This window comes from Anoplophora glabripennis, unplaced genomic scaffold (genome assembly GCF_000390285.2).
Source record: "Anoplophora glabripennis isolate ALB-LARVAE unplaced genomic scaffold, Agla_2.0 scaffold75, whole genome shotgun sequence".
NCBI classification, from domain to species: Eukaryota; Metazoa; Arthropoda; class Insecta; order Coleoptera; family Cerambycidae; genus Anoplophora; species Anoplophora glabripennis.
Window position 1 is genome coordinate 1,152,443 of NW_019416255.1, and position 15,589 is coordinate 1,168,031.

The window sequence follows — 15,589 nt, forward strand, 5'->3', positions numbered from 1 at the left end:
ACTTGACAGCAGAAACTCGAATATGGGTAAAATTCACTCATTTCTGTTGCAATAGGTTCACTCATAAAATTTTAGTTATACTCGTGCTAATAGAGAAAAATTTCATTCAATCGGATGTGAACAAAAATAGATACATTACTGAGTAAAATTGACTGAATTTGAGTGAATTTTTTTTTACGGGGCAAAATTTATCATGAATTCTATTTTCTCATTCTACTGATAACGGGTACTATTCTTAGTACGGATTATTGTAAATTCTATTCTCTAATTTTCATTATCTTCAAGATGATACTCTATACATCTAAATGCGCAGCGAATTTTATAATGATACTCTTTAAGCGGATAACGGTAGATGTAATTAACTTTTCCGTCCGCTGTATTTATTCTCTATTTGTCCTGAACGAATGCTGAAAACAGCTTTGACTAACGCTGTAAATTGTTGGAAGTAGTGTGTCTGTGTGACCCGAATGCCTAATAGACTTATTCACAGAAGCAATTTCATAATGGTTGAGTGGTGGAGCAGCTGAATTTTGCAGTGCGAAAATTAAACAGCTTTGAACGCGAATTTTCCTACGTAGAAAATTTAACAGGAAGTAGCCCTGAATCTTTTTTCTTGTTCAGTTTTGCAAATTCTAACCTGAGAGGAATTTTAAACACGATTCTATTTTGGTAATAATACGTTAAAGCATATCCACCTGTTCTCAACTGAAACGAAATTTGAAAGGACGATAAAAATATGGAGGAAATTGGAAAATTAGTGACCCGTTTTATAAATCCTACATAGAAAATTTGTTGAGAATGAAATGTTCTACTTGAATCTTCAAACGTTTGGAGGCGCAGTGACACTATTTTATTTTCTTATTATTGCGATTTACTTCTTTGCAATTAAGATATTTGAATGAAACAAAATATAGACTTATGTAAAAAGTCTACAGGATCTGAACATATAATCAGAAAACCGTCAAACATTAATTTAAAAGGATATGGCCCAAGAATTTTTTTTTTTTAGAAAAAAGAAAATTTGTATCCTCTGCAGAAAGTAATATAAGTTCAAATTACAAGCTTTTCGATGATTATCATTCATTCGTTCAACTTCCTGTTTTATCTAAAATCAATTTCACCGGTATTTGTTTTGTCATATTTATGAATCTCATATGTTTCACATCGGATGGAATATTTAATTAAGAATCCAATTATACAAGGTGGCCGTTTTCCGAACAACACAATAGAGATTCCGGTTGTTGTCAAATTTGGAAAAAGTTGCAAAATTTGAATAACTTGTTGAAGTCGAGCTTGGTCGAGCTTTTCCTTTTTTTAATTGTCAAATAACTGAAAATTTTCGTTTCAATTGTTTTAAAGAAAAAGGGAAAGGGACATTATTGGGACATAAACGGATTTTAGAGTATTTTGACTAATAGAAAAAAGTAAACTAAGTCACAGCTTACACGAGTACATATTTAACCCACAAAAAGGGTCCTAATAATGTATCAGTTTAAAAAGACCGCCTATTGTAAATACAGCCTTGTCCGTTGAATTGAAAGCCATTCACAAAATTCGCAGGTGCGGTACAATAATAGTACGAATAAAAACAACTTCGCCACCACGTAACATTTTTCATACACAGTTAGGAATTTCCTTCTGTTAGTTGTAGAACTTCTATAGGGATGGCCAGAAGTACGAAGTAAAATTCATATCTTTTGAATGAGTTAATTTTTTTTAAAACGCCGAAACACCACGTTAACTGATTTTGATTTTTTCCCATCTTTCGGTTATATAATAATTAATTTTTCTTCAACCCCCTAGCCCCCAGCTACCCCTACTTTTTTTCAAATGAAAACATAAGGCATGAGGGGGCTCATTGAAAAGCTTATAGAAAACTGAATCCAGCCATACCAAATAAGCAAGTTTTATTTTTTCAATAGCAAGTTTTTTTTCATTTAGAAATTGAAACAACTAGATAATTTATAAAAATAAACTCAATGTCGCAAATGCTGAAAATGTCCTCCATTCACTATTTGGCATTCTCTAAGACGATAGTAAAAGCTGTCCACAGTATTCTGGTAAGTTATGCATCTCCGCCCTAATCTTGTTCTTTAAATTCTCAATATTATCCGGTCTGTCCTAGTAGACTCTTTCTTTCAAATATCCCCAATGAAAATAATCCAGGGGTGTTAAGTCGGGGATCTTGGCGGCCATTCAACTGTACTCCGTCTATCAATCCAGCGATTTGGAAACATTTCAGCTAAGTATCTTCGAACATCAATACCAAAATATGGGGGAGCGCCATCTTGTTGGAACCAAATTCTTTCATTCGGTATATCTGGATCAATTTCATGAGGTATCAGGTATCAGGTCAAGTGTTAGGAAATCCAGGTAGCGTGCGGCAGTAAGATTTTCTTCAAAAGAGCATGGGCCCAAGATTCTGTTGTTGATGATACCTGCCCATACATTAACTTTCTGTGGATGCTGCCTATGCATTTATATAAAACGTAGCTTCATCCGAAAAAAGTACGTCTCGTTGAAAACCATTATTGTCGTCACACCGTCTCATCATTTCTTCACAAAATTATAATCGCCGATCATAATCGTCTTCCAAAAGCTCTTGGACAAGACATACCTTATAGGGGTGGTATTTCTCTTGTTTCAGAAACATTCGAATTGCATGCAGTTCGACAAGCATCGTGATTGCGGACCAATGAAACAGTTGAAGTATGAGGATTTTCAACATTCAAAGCACATGCCCGTCCAGTTTTGGGCAAAGTCTGTACTGTACCGTGTTCCTCAAATTTGTGAAATATTTTACTAACTGTCCCTTGCGAGATTTGGTTTTCGAGATATTTCGCATTAAATAAATCGCACACTTCAGCCTGACTTCTTATTTTGTCTTCACATTCAAGCTATACCAAGATTTCGATGAGTTGCCTTTCAGACAATACCATTGAATTCAGTAAATAACTTGATTTTGACACAATAGTAACGTTTCAAACTCCAATTTACAACTAAAGCGAAAAATTAACTATAAAGCCTGGCAAGTAAGTGGTACCAAAAAAAAGCAACATAAAAAATATATCTTTTACATTAGATACCTACTACGGGTAACTTTGTTATCAAAGAAATTAAGTCATCTTTTTCGTCAATTAGAATTTCGAGTTACGTTGTACAATACGTGAATAACTAAATAGATAATATGCGAAGCATGTAAATTATCTCCAAACATCTGCAACAAATCTAAGATAAAAAAAGGATTAAACGATAGACAAGGTCTAAGAAATAAAACTATTTCACGTAATAATAAATGATGCTCTTATTTATGAACGCCAAAAGAAATAAGAATAAAATGATAGATTAACATAAACACATTTATTACACACTAACCTGACTAAATTTTTAACATTTAACGTATTTCCCCAATTTTGTACACATTTTTTTAGATATTTTAGGATATTGTAAGGCTCCAATACAAACAAGCAACACTATAAATATATGTTTTTTGATTTGTTGTACGCATTGTATGTTTTTTTGTTGTAAATTATTGTATGTCAAGATGTGAGTAAACATTATTATTATCATAAATAGAAAAGGTATCAAATTGTAGTGTTTTCAATAATTTTGTATTTTCGTTTCCTGCTCTTGTATGTACCGTCAGTTTTCGATAGCTTCTTACCAGAAAAAGTGTCAGATATATTTCACAACCCCTTTATTTCGCGAAAGCGGTTCTCTTCTAAAAACTTCTTTAAGGATGTTTATGTTGGACAATGTTGTCTTTTCAATCTTCCACAAATTTGTGACAGTTTCGCAAGAAATAATAATAAGTTGTCCCACACTTGGATTCACTTCTACTTCACTGATACTTGTCAAATATACCACCACTGGAAGGTAAACAGCTAAACCAAGTAAATATTCTGGTTGGAATATAAAAGTTTGATATTTGGTTCGTTTTTCTGGCGCATAACTCAAATTGCAATTATTATACCAATACCAGCAGGTCAAATACGAGGATCTCGATCAAACTGTCACTAAACCCAGTTATAGAGGTATTTAGATGCCTTAACCTTCCGTCAATTAATAGAACCAATAAAAATATAAAATAAATATTTGTAGATGCTTCAGAGAAAAATTGATAGAAGCATATTTAAAAAAACATTGCTTAACCAGGCAAAACCTCCTAACAAACACGTGTACCTGGTTAGTATATTTATCTCGATTTGTATCTTCTCAATGGTATCTAAATAATTTTAACTACAACAATACAAAATGAGTAGTAATGTCTCTGAGATTATTAATATTCAGTAAAATATTGCATACCTATTGCATTTTTGTGTAATTCCTTAGAAATTTTCTCTTATGTGTTATGTTGCATCTTTCACAGGAAAAACTGTATATTATTATAATTATTTTAATTTACTTAAAACCAGTGTATTTGTTACATTTGTACAACGCTCGTCATCAGCGCCGTTGTAAAACTAAAATTGTGAAGCATATTTTTTTTAAGCGTTTAATTTTAAATCAAAACTATTCTTTAAGTAGAAACATTATAATTCATAAGTAACAAATGTTACATCAACGAAACACATAACTTTTTTCAATATCAACAATTATACATACATTAATACAAAAACATAATACCGATTGCGATGGTGTGGAAGGGGCATTCTTAAGTGTTAATCAATCATTCAGGATCTAAAACACTATTGATTCTCGCAAAGTCTTTAAATTATCCGACAACCCAAACCCCCGAAACAATAATATTGTCTTCCTTTGGGAACTACGGTTTCCAACTCCTTTAACAATTAGTGTTCCGAGAAACTACAAACAACATTTGTACCTTTGAGTCGAACAGAAGCTGGTATATGGAGTTTGACAATGCTTGTATGTTCGATTGAAACCATATCTACAAGACAAGTGAAATAGTTTTCAGCGTATTTGCATGTGCCGTTTAATGCAGTTAATTTATTATCTACATTGTATCTAATGAAATTTTTTAATTTACTAAGAAATTTTACTCTATTTTAATTTAATTTCAACGGTTTTATGGATAAATCAATGGTTAATTGAAAGAACAACATCCCAAATGTCGTACCTACTAAAGTAAATAAGATATATATAAAACTTTTGTAATTCTGTGTTCAAATATTTCATGTACATCTAAATTTCCGTCAGAAGAGAATATTTTAGATGTAAATTCTCTGTACAGATTGTTTGTATACAGAGTGTAAGAAGTATGACTGCCATTACTTCAGCATGAGATAGAGTAATCATAAATGAACAAAAAAGTTGTATATTATAGGGGCGTAAGATTAACAGTTTTCAAAATGCAGCGAGTATTAATATTGGGATTTACATTCATAAACATTGTACAAAGTCTGACAATTCTACACTGTGGACGAGTTTACTTTTCCACAAGATTTCGTATTACAAAACAAACTTGCCTGCAGATATTATCGTTAATCGAGGTTCAGTTAGAATTCGTTATATTCAAAATCAATAATCTATACTTTTTACTATTTTTACTCTTGTTTCTTAAGATAGACCCATAATATGACTAAAAAAACAGAAACAGAAAGAACTGAAGGACCTAACATAAAGTAATGAAAATTACTAGAAGTCATTAGATTTATGCGCTGTTGCCGCTTAAAGATTTACATTAATAAATACGGTTTATGATTGTTCGGTACAATACGTTAACAAATTAAGTATAACTTAATTTTAAGAACGACTTTATTAAATTTACTAGTGGTCACAAAGCATCAACTACTTCACATTTTAGTAATCCCACTATCCGCGTCACTATACATGTCTCTGATCTGAAGCTTGACATCGATCAATTTATTCGATACGTATCTAGCGACATTGTCGTTTGTGTGTGTGTGTGTGTGTGTGCGTGTATATGCTTATCTGAGCGAGTTTGACGCTTTGTTTGGTCAAATGTATGGTACCTACATGTTTTTTGGCAGTCAGTAGCACTGTGTATCGTGAGCATAGAGCGGCACATTACTTAACCATAGATTTAAACTGTTTCTACTACAACGCGTATTGCCGCTTATTAACATAATATAGATTACTACTGTTTATTTATTTGATAGTCGCTACAAATTTTCCGATGTCTAATAATAACTTATTATATAGGTATATTTTTCTATATATCTAAATACAATTTCTAGAAAAGTTGTAAATATTTCCAAAAAAAATGTAATAAAGTCAAATACAACATTCCAAATACAATTGTCTGGTATAGTGTGACATAACTGTAATTAGTTGTATTTTGTATACAGGGTAATTCACAACGTATCCAAAAAAATTTGGGAATAGATGCGGCATGAGAAATGGAGTCAATATTGTAAAAAAAATGTTTTGTAAAATCCTTATAGTTTCTGAGAAAAAAATTATTGAAGTTATAGCACATTAAACCACTACATAGCTGGACAACTGTAGTCTCTAGCGTCATTCGCAATACGCGTGGAGAGCCATGTGACTCCTAATACTGAAATCCGTCGTTGCGGTAGTTTTTACCTGTTATCTGTGGTATTTACATCAGTTTTTTAGTAGTTAGTGTCAAAAATGGCTTGCGTGTATAGCAACTCAGAGTTGATGGATATCGTTTTAATTTATGGTGAAGCAAGACAACATTTGTATTATGGTGAAGTATTTGTGTTATGGTGAAGCAAGACATCATTTGTGTTAGTTCGTAGAAAGTGAGTAAGACGGACCCAAATGTGTTTACACGTGAGTGGATAAAATTTTGAACAATTGCTGTTGCAGCATCGGGTATGTCAAATGATTTTATTATTTAAAAACACAAATTAATTTTATTAATAATTAATAAAGGCAAAAGCATTTGAATTTGCCGATATAAAATAGGTGCGATAAAATTCTATTTACATATTTCTTTCCTTGCGAAAGTTTTTGTCCGTTTTTATCACGCCGCCATACCGGTCGCATTGTGCGAGGTCAGGTTTTACAGTGGACCAGTTTCCAGTGCCGTGCAGAAGTGTATTTTTAAATCAATTTCGAACTGACCTTTTTGATTTTTTCTTTACAAAATTGTATTTGTAAGGGTCCCCTGTACATCCAGAATTTTTTTTTGGATAAGTTCTGAATCACCCTGTATAAATTGCAGTCAATAGTGCTACATTTGTGTACATTCTTAACATAGTTTTGTTTCGTGCAACGTGATTATTTTCTATGGAAAACTTTGAATTTGTTCTCCAGAATATACATTATCTTACTATAATAATTGTATAATACGATTAATGATAATAGGAAGAATAATATTCAAATATATTTTGATTAAACAATTTCTAAGCTTTATGGAGAATTAATTTATTATTTATTATACCAAACCGTTCTTTCTGTTATTCCTTTAATATTTTTTACTTCAATAAGCCCGGTAGAGATGTGTCATTACATGTAATATATTATTCAAGGATAAGTTTTATCTACTTCAAGAATGAAGACGTATTGGCTGTGGGGCTTTACCGTAAGATCATATCATACTCGAATATCAGAATCAACATTTAATTTGGAAGAAATTGCTGCTGGTTTATTATTTTTGTTGCAAGAAATAAATACGGATACTTATACTAAAACATGTCCTCATATTATCGAAACCAATTGGAAAAGTAAATAATGATAGATTTTCGTATAACAGGTTACGTTCTGTAATGGCAGTAAAAGAGCATTAATGCGATCATACCTAATTCGAAATAGACATAACTTCAACAATAATTCCGATGCCGCTTTTATTCATATTCTATGCAAATATCTATACTCTATACTAAGTCTTAAATCTGTATCTTCTATAACTGTAATAATTTATAAAAAAAGCTGGTATTCACTAAAAAACAGTAGTATATTTAAATATAAATTTAATTATTCATAAACCTTGAATAAATATAAAATTACTGCGTAAATATTCTTCTAAATAAGTAATTATTTTACTTATAGTTAGTAACCCCCAATATCACTTGTTATTAATGCTAACGAAATATATAAAATAATTCATTGGAATGTCAGAAATACCCGTATATTAGCCGTGAGGAGGGTTGAAATTTTAAATAAATCACTGTTTAAATTTTTAATGGGACATTGCCAGCGGTTCAAATAAATTATTTACTTTCAGGTTTTCCCAACAGAAGGGACACAGAAAATAAAATGCCGTGGGGAATAAAGGTATGAAATCGGACAGCATGTCGGGGGAACATAGATTTATAGATATCAGGATATCTTTTGAGAAATTTGGATAGGTATACAGTCTCAAGGCTAAGTATTATTAAAAATTTTGAATTTAATTTCGGCTCTATTTATCCTTGTATGAACGGTAGAATAGATGGATACTTTGTACATTTGCTCCCCTTGTTGCCTTAATACGTATCTTTTCTGGAAAACGAACAGTTTAGATGGAAATTGTCGTCTTACGGAGGACCTCTTAAATATATTTGAATATTAATTTGAAGTTCAAACGAAAGAAGAAATGTAATCGTGAACAGTTCAGGAACGGTATTTTGAAAAAGATCGAGTTCCAGGCTACAAGTTTTAACATATTTCTCAACGGAAACAGAGGGTAAAGGATCCATTTGTATTTTGCATAGCGTATGATCATAAAATTCCTGAATAAGTATAAGGACGAGGTTAACCAATAAGACTAACACTTTGAAGATATTTGCAACTGGAGTAAATGTTGCACACCCTTTGCATCATTATCTACTATAAAGTGTAAACTTGTCCGCATATGATTATCATTTATCAGCAAACATTGGGATGGGGTAGTGTATTTTGAGGCAACATGAAAAGTCTTCCCAATATGAAGATCTTCCTTTCAAAAACTCTTTGCATTTCATAGACCTAAGCTTTAGAAAGAACAAAGAGGCCCAAAATATTAGTCTGGTTCATATGACTAATGACGGTTGACAGAAATGACTTTAGGGGTGATCAACACATACTTCACACATCTACCAACTTCTAGAAAACGTTGAAATTGCTTATTGAAGCATATGCTCTGATCTGTCAATCTGTCAATCCGAAGCCTTCTGTAACAAACTTTTTATGACTACCGTAAGGCAGAAACTAGAGCAAATTGCTACACTTCTACTTGACACCCAATTCTTGTTCTTGCACATATTGTGTTTACGTTTCATGAGAATAGGTTTTACAAAGATGAAGTAATTTAAATCGTTTCGAAATATGAAACTGGTTAGACTTTGCTTCACGAATTTTGTGTACTTGTGTGTTATATAATCAACTTTTCTTACCCATTCATTGTACTACTGATAAAATATAAAATCTTTTTGTCGTGTTCTTAGAGAAGAAATTGAAAATTTATCCTCTCAAACCCACATATTGTAATTTATCTGAATCTTAAAATAAAATTTCCACCTACGCTCCACTTTATTCGTAACAAGCAATCCGAAGACTATTGAAATAAATCATTCAGCAATATGCCTCAATATTAATTATAAAAATATATGTGATCTATATAATTTCAGAATAACAACTATGCGCCCTTTGTATTTTTAAAATATTGCAAATAAAACGCATTCATTTTTTTCTCAAAATTAATTTTCATATCTTTTTAACGTAAATAAGTGCCAAAAGTGTGTGTATTAACTATTCTAGAAAAACATTCTAAAACGGAATAATTATACAAAATACAACTTTACTGACATTGCCTCATCAAAATACAATAACAATTATTGTAAAAATAATTCATGAGAAGAAAAAGCAGGCTCATGACAGTTACATAAACTCACACAATAATCCCGGTGAAGCAATGTGGAGAATAATAAACAGTAAAAGACCAAGATCAAACAAAGCCGTTAGTCAATTATTGCCCAATGAATTTAACGATTACTTTGTTAACATTGCAACTGATTTAACTAATGCACTGCCTCCCACTAACATATCTTACTCTAACTATATGAACAATATTGATGTGCTTACTAGACTCATTATTACTGAGGTGTCTGAGGAAATAATCGGATCTATAATCGACAATCTAAAAACTAAAAAAAGTAAAGATACTTTTGACATGAGCACTCAAATATAGAAGTACCTAAAACAATCAATATTGATTCCTCTAACAGCGCTTATTAATATCAGCATTTCTCAAAGTATTTTCCCAGATTGCCTAAAAATATCTAAGGTCGTTCCTATTCATAAAAAAGGTTGTACAAATGATCCCTCCAACTTTAGACCTATCTCGGTAGTGCCTATGTTTGCTAAAGTTTTTGAGAGTGTTATAAAAAACCAAATCGTGAATTTCTTTGAGAGTAAAAATTTGGATTTAGAGCTAAATTATCCACAACGCTAACAATAGACAAATTAGTAACCGAAATTAATGCAGGTTTTGAGCAAAAAGAATATATAGGTTCACAGTTCTTCGATCTTACGAAAGCCTTTGACTGTGTGTCACATACCATCCTAGCAGAAACATTGTATTATTATGGTTTTAGCGCGCATAGTGTTGGTCTCATTCAGTCTTATCTGAGTAATAGGCAGCAGTTTGTGTTGTATCAAAATATGACATCTACTCGTCTCGGTGTTGATATGGGAGTACCTCAGGGATCAATCCTTGGTCCTATTCTCTTCTTGATTTATATTAATGATTTGCCCTTTTCAGTGGATGACTCTATGTTGACGATACAGTTTGCCGATGATACGAGTGTTACCAATCGAAGTTGTGAAATTGATGATTTGCTTGATAAATCCAACCAGGCTGAATCAATGTTAAAGGATTGGTTTCTTTCCAATAGATTAAATTTAAATTCCGCGAAGACAGAGACTTTGATATTCAGCTTGAAAGACGTTGCTTTCGCATATGAACCGGAGCCAGTAAAGTTTTTAGGGGTGTATCTGGATGCTAAATTGTCATGGAGCCATCACGCAAGTAATTTATGTAAAAATATTTCCAAGAACATTTTTGTTCTTCGAAGTCTAAAAAATCAAGTATCGTCATCAACAATGATTACAGCCTACCACAGTCTAGTACATTCCCTGTTATCTTATGCTATCTTAATTTGGGGTCATTCAGCTTCAGCTGCGGATGTTTTTGCTGTTCAAAGAAGAGCTATTAGAATAATAACTGGTCTTAAATACAGAGACTGCTGTAGAGAGAAATTTATGGATCTCAGAATCTTAACACTTCCTTGTATATACATTTTACAGTGTTTGCTTTATGTAAAAACAAATACATATTGGAGTTTATACTAACAGAAACGATGTACATACGTACGGTACCAGAAACAAAGATGTCTTACAAAGTCCGTATCTTAGACTTTAAAAAACTAGAAATGGGTCGGGCTTCTGGGGAATAAAATTTTTTAACGCATTACCAGTAGATATAAGAAATTTAAATTTCAGATTTTTTAAATTTAGAATAAAACAGTTTCTGTTGAGAAATGCATTTTATAGCTCCCAAGAATTTTTAGATCACAGTTTGTCGACTATTTGATGTTTTATTTTGGATCACAGTTTGTCCTCTATTTGATGTTTTGTTTATTTATTTTTTTAATTATTATCAGCATTTGTATTAGGTATATGTGTCTAGTTATTAGCCTGCTACTTTTACTTTATTTGACTCTGTTATGTGTTATAATGTTTAGTACGTAGATTTTACTGTTTTATTATTTTAATAATTTTATATTGTAAATCGACTCTCTTACGTGGTTCTATACGCGATATTTTGGTTCTCCTTTTGTTCCTATTTTGTTAATCTGCCTGTTTGTTTTCTTTTCTTTTCCTCAATCCTGACTTGTGTAAATACTTTTGTATGATTAACACCAATAAACAATGTCTAATGTCTAATTCGTGTCAATCAATGAAGAACATTTTTAAAATTAAAATTTCTGTTAACTTCTTCACTCCACGGTCTATTGCTATCATATTGGTGTTTTTATTTTAATAAATGTAACATCTTCATTTTTTTTATTGATTGATATCTGTAGAAATTTGTACAAATATCTCTGAAAGAGCAGTTTTTTCTGTTTGTTTAATAACTTTATTTATTACAATATCAGTTATTATGTTTGTTTTATATTTCACAAGAGCAACCGTTCAGCTACAGTTAATTAAAAGTTTTATATAAGATTCGAAATGAAAACTGCGAGTTGAATTGCCAACACAAAGGCCAAGTATTTCTTCCAATTGCTTTGAGATATTAAATGCTCTAAATTTGTTGAGTAAACTTCCTTCTTTGGCTGTTCAAATAGAATGTACTGAAAGCAGTTTAATGTTTTGCGTGAAATCGAGTTTTTGCGATCCAAATCCAATCGACGTTTATTCTTTGATAAACATCGATTAACGCGTAAAACAAACTTTTCCAAAAGACTGTGATCGATTTTAAACCGTAAATTGCTTATGAAATATTCATGACAGTATCCTAGAGTGCACTCAACTGATGTGAAATATTTGTGGCGGAAATGGAAAATCATCATTACACAGAGGATATAAAATGTGAAATTCAAATGAAATGTCGGCAAACACATAAACTTAAAATTTATTGCTTACATGAAGTCATTAGAAGAAAGTTGATATGCTGATGATATTGTAAGCTTTTCTTTTTGCTACATATTGTGTTTTTTTTTGTATAATACTAATGTTTTTACTTAGCTTTTGCTTTTCTACGACTTATTTGGCACAAAGCCAGTCGCGTCCGATCGCATTCGACGATTCCTTTTGACCAATGTCCTGAAAGGAATAATCTAGTAGATTTAAGTCTGGTGATCTAAGGAGCCACATTTATTTGAGTTGAACTACCTAGACTGGTGTGATGGAACAAAACATTAAAAAGGACCGACCGACAGTAGATTTTCCATAGTCACGGTATGTATTGCCACCTAATCTTAATGGAAGAAATAATGTTTAGTAAGGTAATCTCTAATAACACTCATTAAAATGTTTAACGAGAACTAAAACTGACATTTAACTTTTCTTGTCACGTGAGGATATTCATATACGATTGATGATGAAAACGAAGCAGTTTTATAAAGTATTCACTGACAAAAATTTAACAGTCGACACAAATTATTTAATTACAACAAATAAAGCACTAGTTTTTCAAGTACATGTTTCCTTTAAGGACGGATCTTTCAATTGAGGTGTTGTGACTGTTTTGGATCTTCCGATATAAATGGTACTTCAAAAAAATTCTAGTTTCGTGGAGCCGCTGATGGGTGGAAGAGAAAATTTTGCAACAAGTAAAACTCGTTAGCATAGCTATGCTGATAAATTTAACGTGCTTCTGTTGCATCACTGTCAGCGAGGCCATGAACAAAATTTCCATCTGCATTTATGAATTTGTGATTTTAGGGATTATAAAGAAAGCGTGGTGTAAATATAGTAGTAAAAAGTGATGACTATACTAGACAGCAACATGTGAAAACTTCAGTATTTATTTAAGATGACAAAATAAATACTATTCTTAACTTTCAGAGCTTCTGCTTTATTATGTATAAGAATATTCATTTCATGACTTATTGGTAATTTGTAATTGTTAATTAATTATTAATAATGTTAATAATTATTTGTAATTTGTTTGAAAGTGGTGTTCTTAACAAAAATTTCAAGGGTCAGAATTTTCGTCTTTTTTTCCCAATAAATACACTGCTAGGTCATCTCATAGCATGATGTATGGCATGTAGTGCTGGACAAGAATCCGTTAATCCGGTTATTTTGATGAAAATTATATTTAAATGCAGTGGTTTCATTAAAATAATTAAAAACAATAATACCTATATTGAATCTCTATTAATATTTGGTTAAATAAACGCATATTTAAATTGTTACCTATACTTACCTACGTATCCGTAACGTACAACAGCGAATATAAAAAGTATAGGAATAAGTTAAATAAAACAATTCAAGTCGCTAAAAATATGTATTTTCAAAAAAAATGAAGAATGATTATAAAAAGATATGGAATTTAATAAATGAAGCATCTGGTTATCAAAGGAAAATGTATACAAAAAAAATAAATATCAAAAATTCAAAGGGTAACCTGATAGAAAATGATAAAGACATAGCGGAGACCTTCAACAATTTCTTTATAAATATTGGTACAGAACTGAAAAACAAAATACATTAAGTTAAAAACAAGGTTTTACCTAAGAAAAGAGTAAGAAATTCTATGTTTATAACTCCGGTTAATGAAAATGAACTCATTTGTCATATAGGGACTCTTAAAAATTACCCCTGAAATGATAAAAGCAATACACAAAAACATATTAAAACCTCTAACTTATCTAATCAACCTATCTTTTGCATCTTGTACAATACCCTCTGAATGGAAAAAATCAGTTATTACTCCCGTATTTAAAACCGGTGACCCAAAGCTCTGTACAAACTACAGACCTATCTCAGTAATAAATAATTTTACGAAGATATTCGAAAAATGTGTAAAGGAAAGATTAGTAGACTTCTTAGAAGCAGAAAAATGTTTAAACAAATGTCAATTTGGTTTTAGAAACAATAAAAGTACTAAAGATGCCGTATTTGAACTAACGTATAATATTATAAATAATATTCAAAACAATAAAAAAAATCTTGCGGTTTTCCTAGATCTAGCATTTGATACCGTTTTTCACAAAATTTTACTAGAGAGACTTGAGGAAATCGGAGTAACAGGTAATGCGTTAAAAGTATTTGGTAATTATTTAGAAAATAGACTACAAAAAGTTAAAATAAATGGTATTTGCAGTGATTCTCCTATTATTATACAAGGAATGGTACTGGGTCCTATACTCTTTCTAATTTATATTAATGAAAAAGCTATTTTACCAATAAAATGTAAAATCATTTCTTATGCAGATGACACAGTGTTATTATTTACTGGGGAAAATTGGTCAGATGTATACGACCAAGCTGAAAATGAACTTAGGATAGTACACGAATGGCTATGCAGCAGTTTGTTGAGCCTAAATATAAATAAAACATATTTTGTAGCATTTTCCTCTACATCTATTAGTCAGCCTGACAAGAGTGAAATAAAAATACATAATTTAAAATGTACTAAAGAAAATATTTGGAAATGTACATCAGTTATTAAGGTAGATAAAATTAAATATCTAGGACTTATGATTGACCAGCATTTGAGATGGAATGTCCATGTAAATTATGTCATCATAAAGATTAGAAAAATGTATCATAGATTTTACCAACTTCGAGATATTCTGAGTAAAAAATTATTAATAATATTATTTAATACTCTAGTTGAATCTATAATAAGAAATTGTATAATTATTTGGGGTAGCTTATACACTAAATCTTTAAAACTGTTATCCATCTGTCAAAATACTGTGTTGAAAATAATTTTTAAGAAAAATTATATGTATCCTACTGCATTTTTATATACAAACATATTAAATGTGAGAAATTTATATGTGCAGTCTGCACTTAATTACTTACCAAAAATAATAAAATTATGTAGTTCTGTCTCTCACGATTATCTCACAAGACACAACGTGAATGAATTCTTAATAATGCCGTTGGTTCATAATTCAATGTCACAGCGATTTATTACTTACTATACATAAATTAATAACAAAAAAAAATTTAAATATATGACAAAAAAACATATATATGAAAATCCTTATTTTGC

At 31.1% G+C, this 15,589-nt stretch overlaps 1 protein-coding gene across 2 annotated transcripts in view; it reads left to right on the top strand.

Moving 5' to 3' along the window:
* LOC108903378 (high affinity cGMP-specific 3',5'-cyclic phosphodiesterase 9A) overlaps window positions 1–15,589 on the top strand; it is a 350,789-nt gene that overhangs the window by 105,297 nt on the left and 229,903 nt on the right. The window lies entirely within an intron of this gene.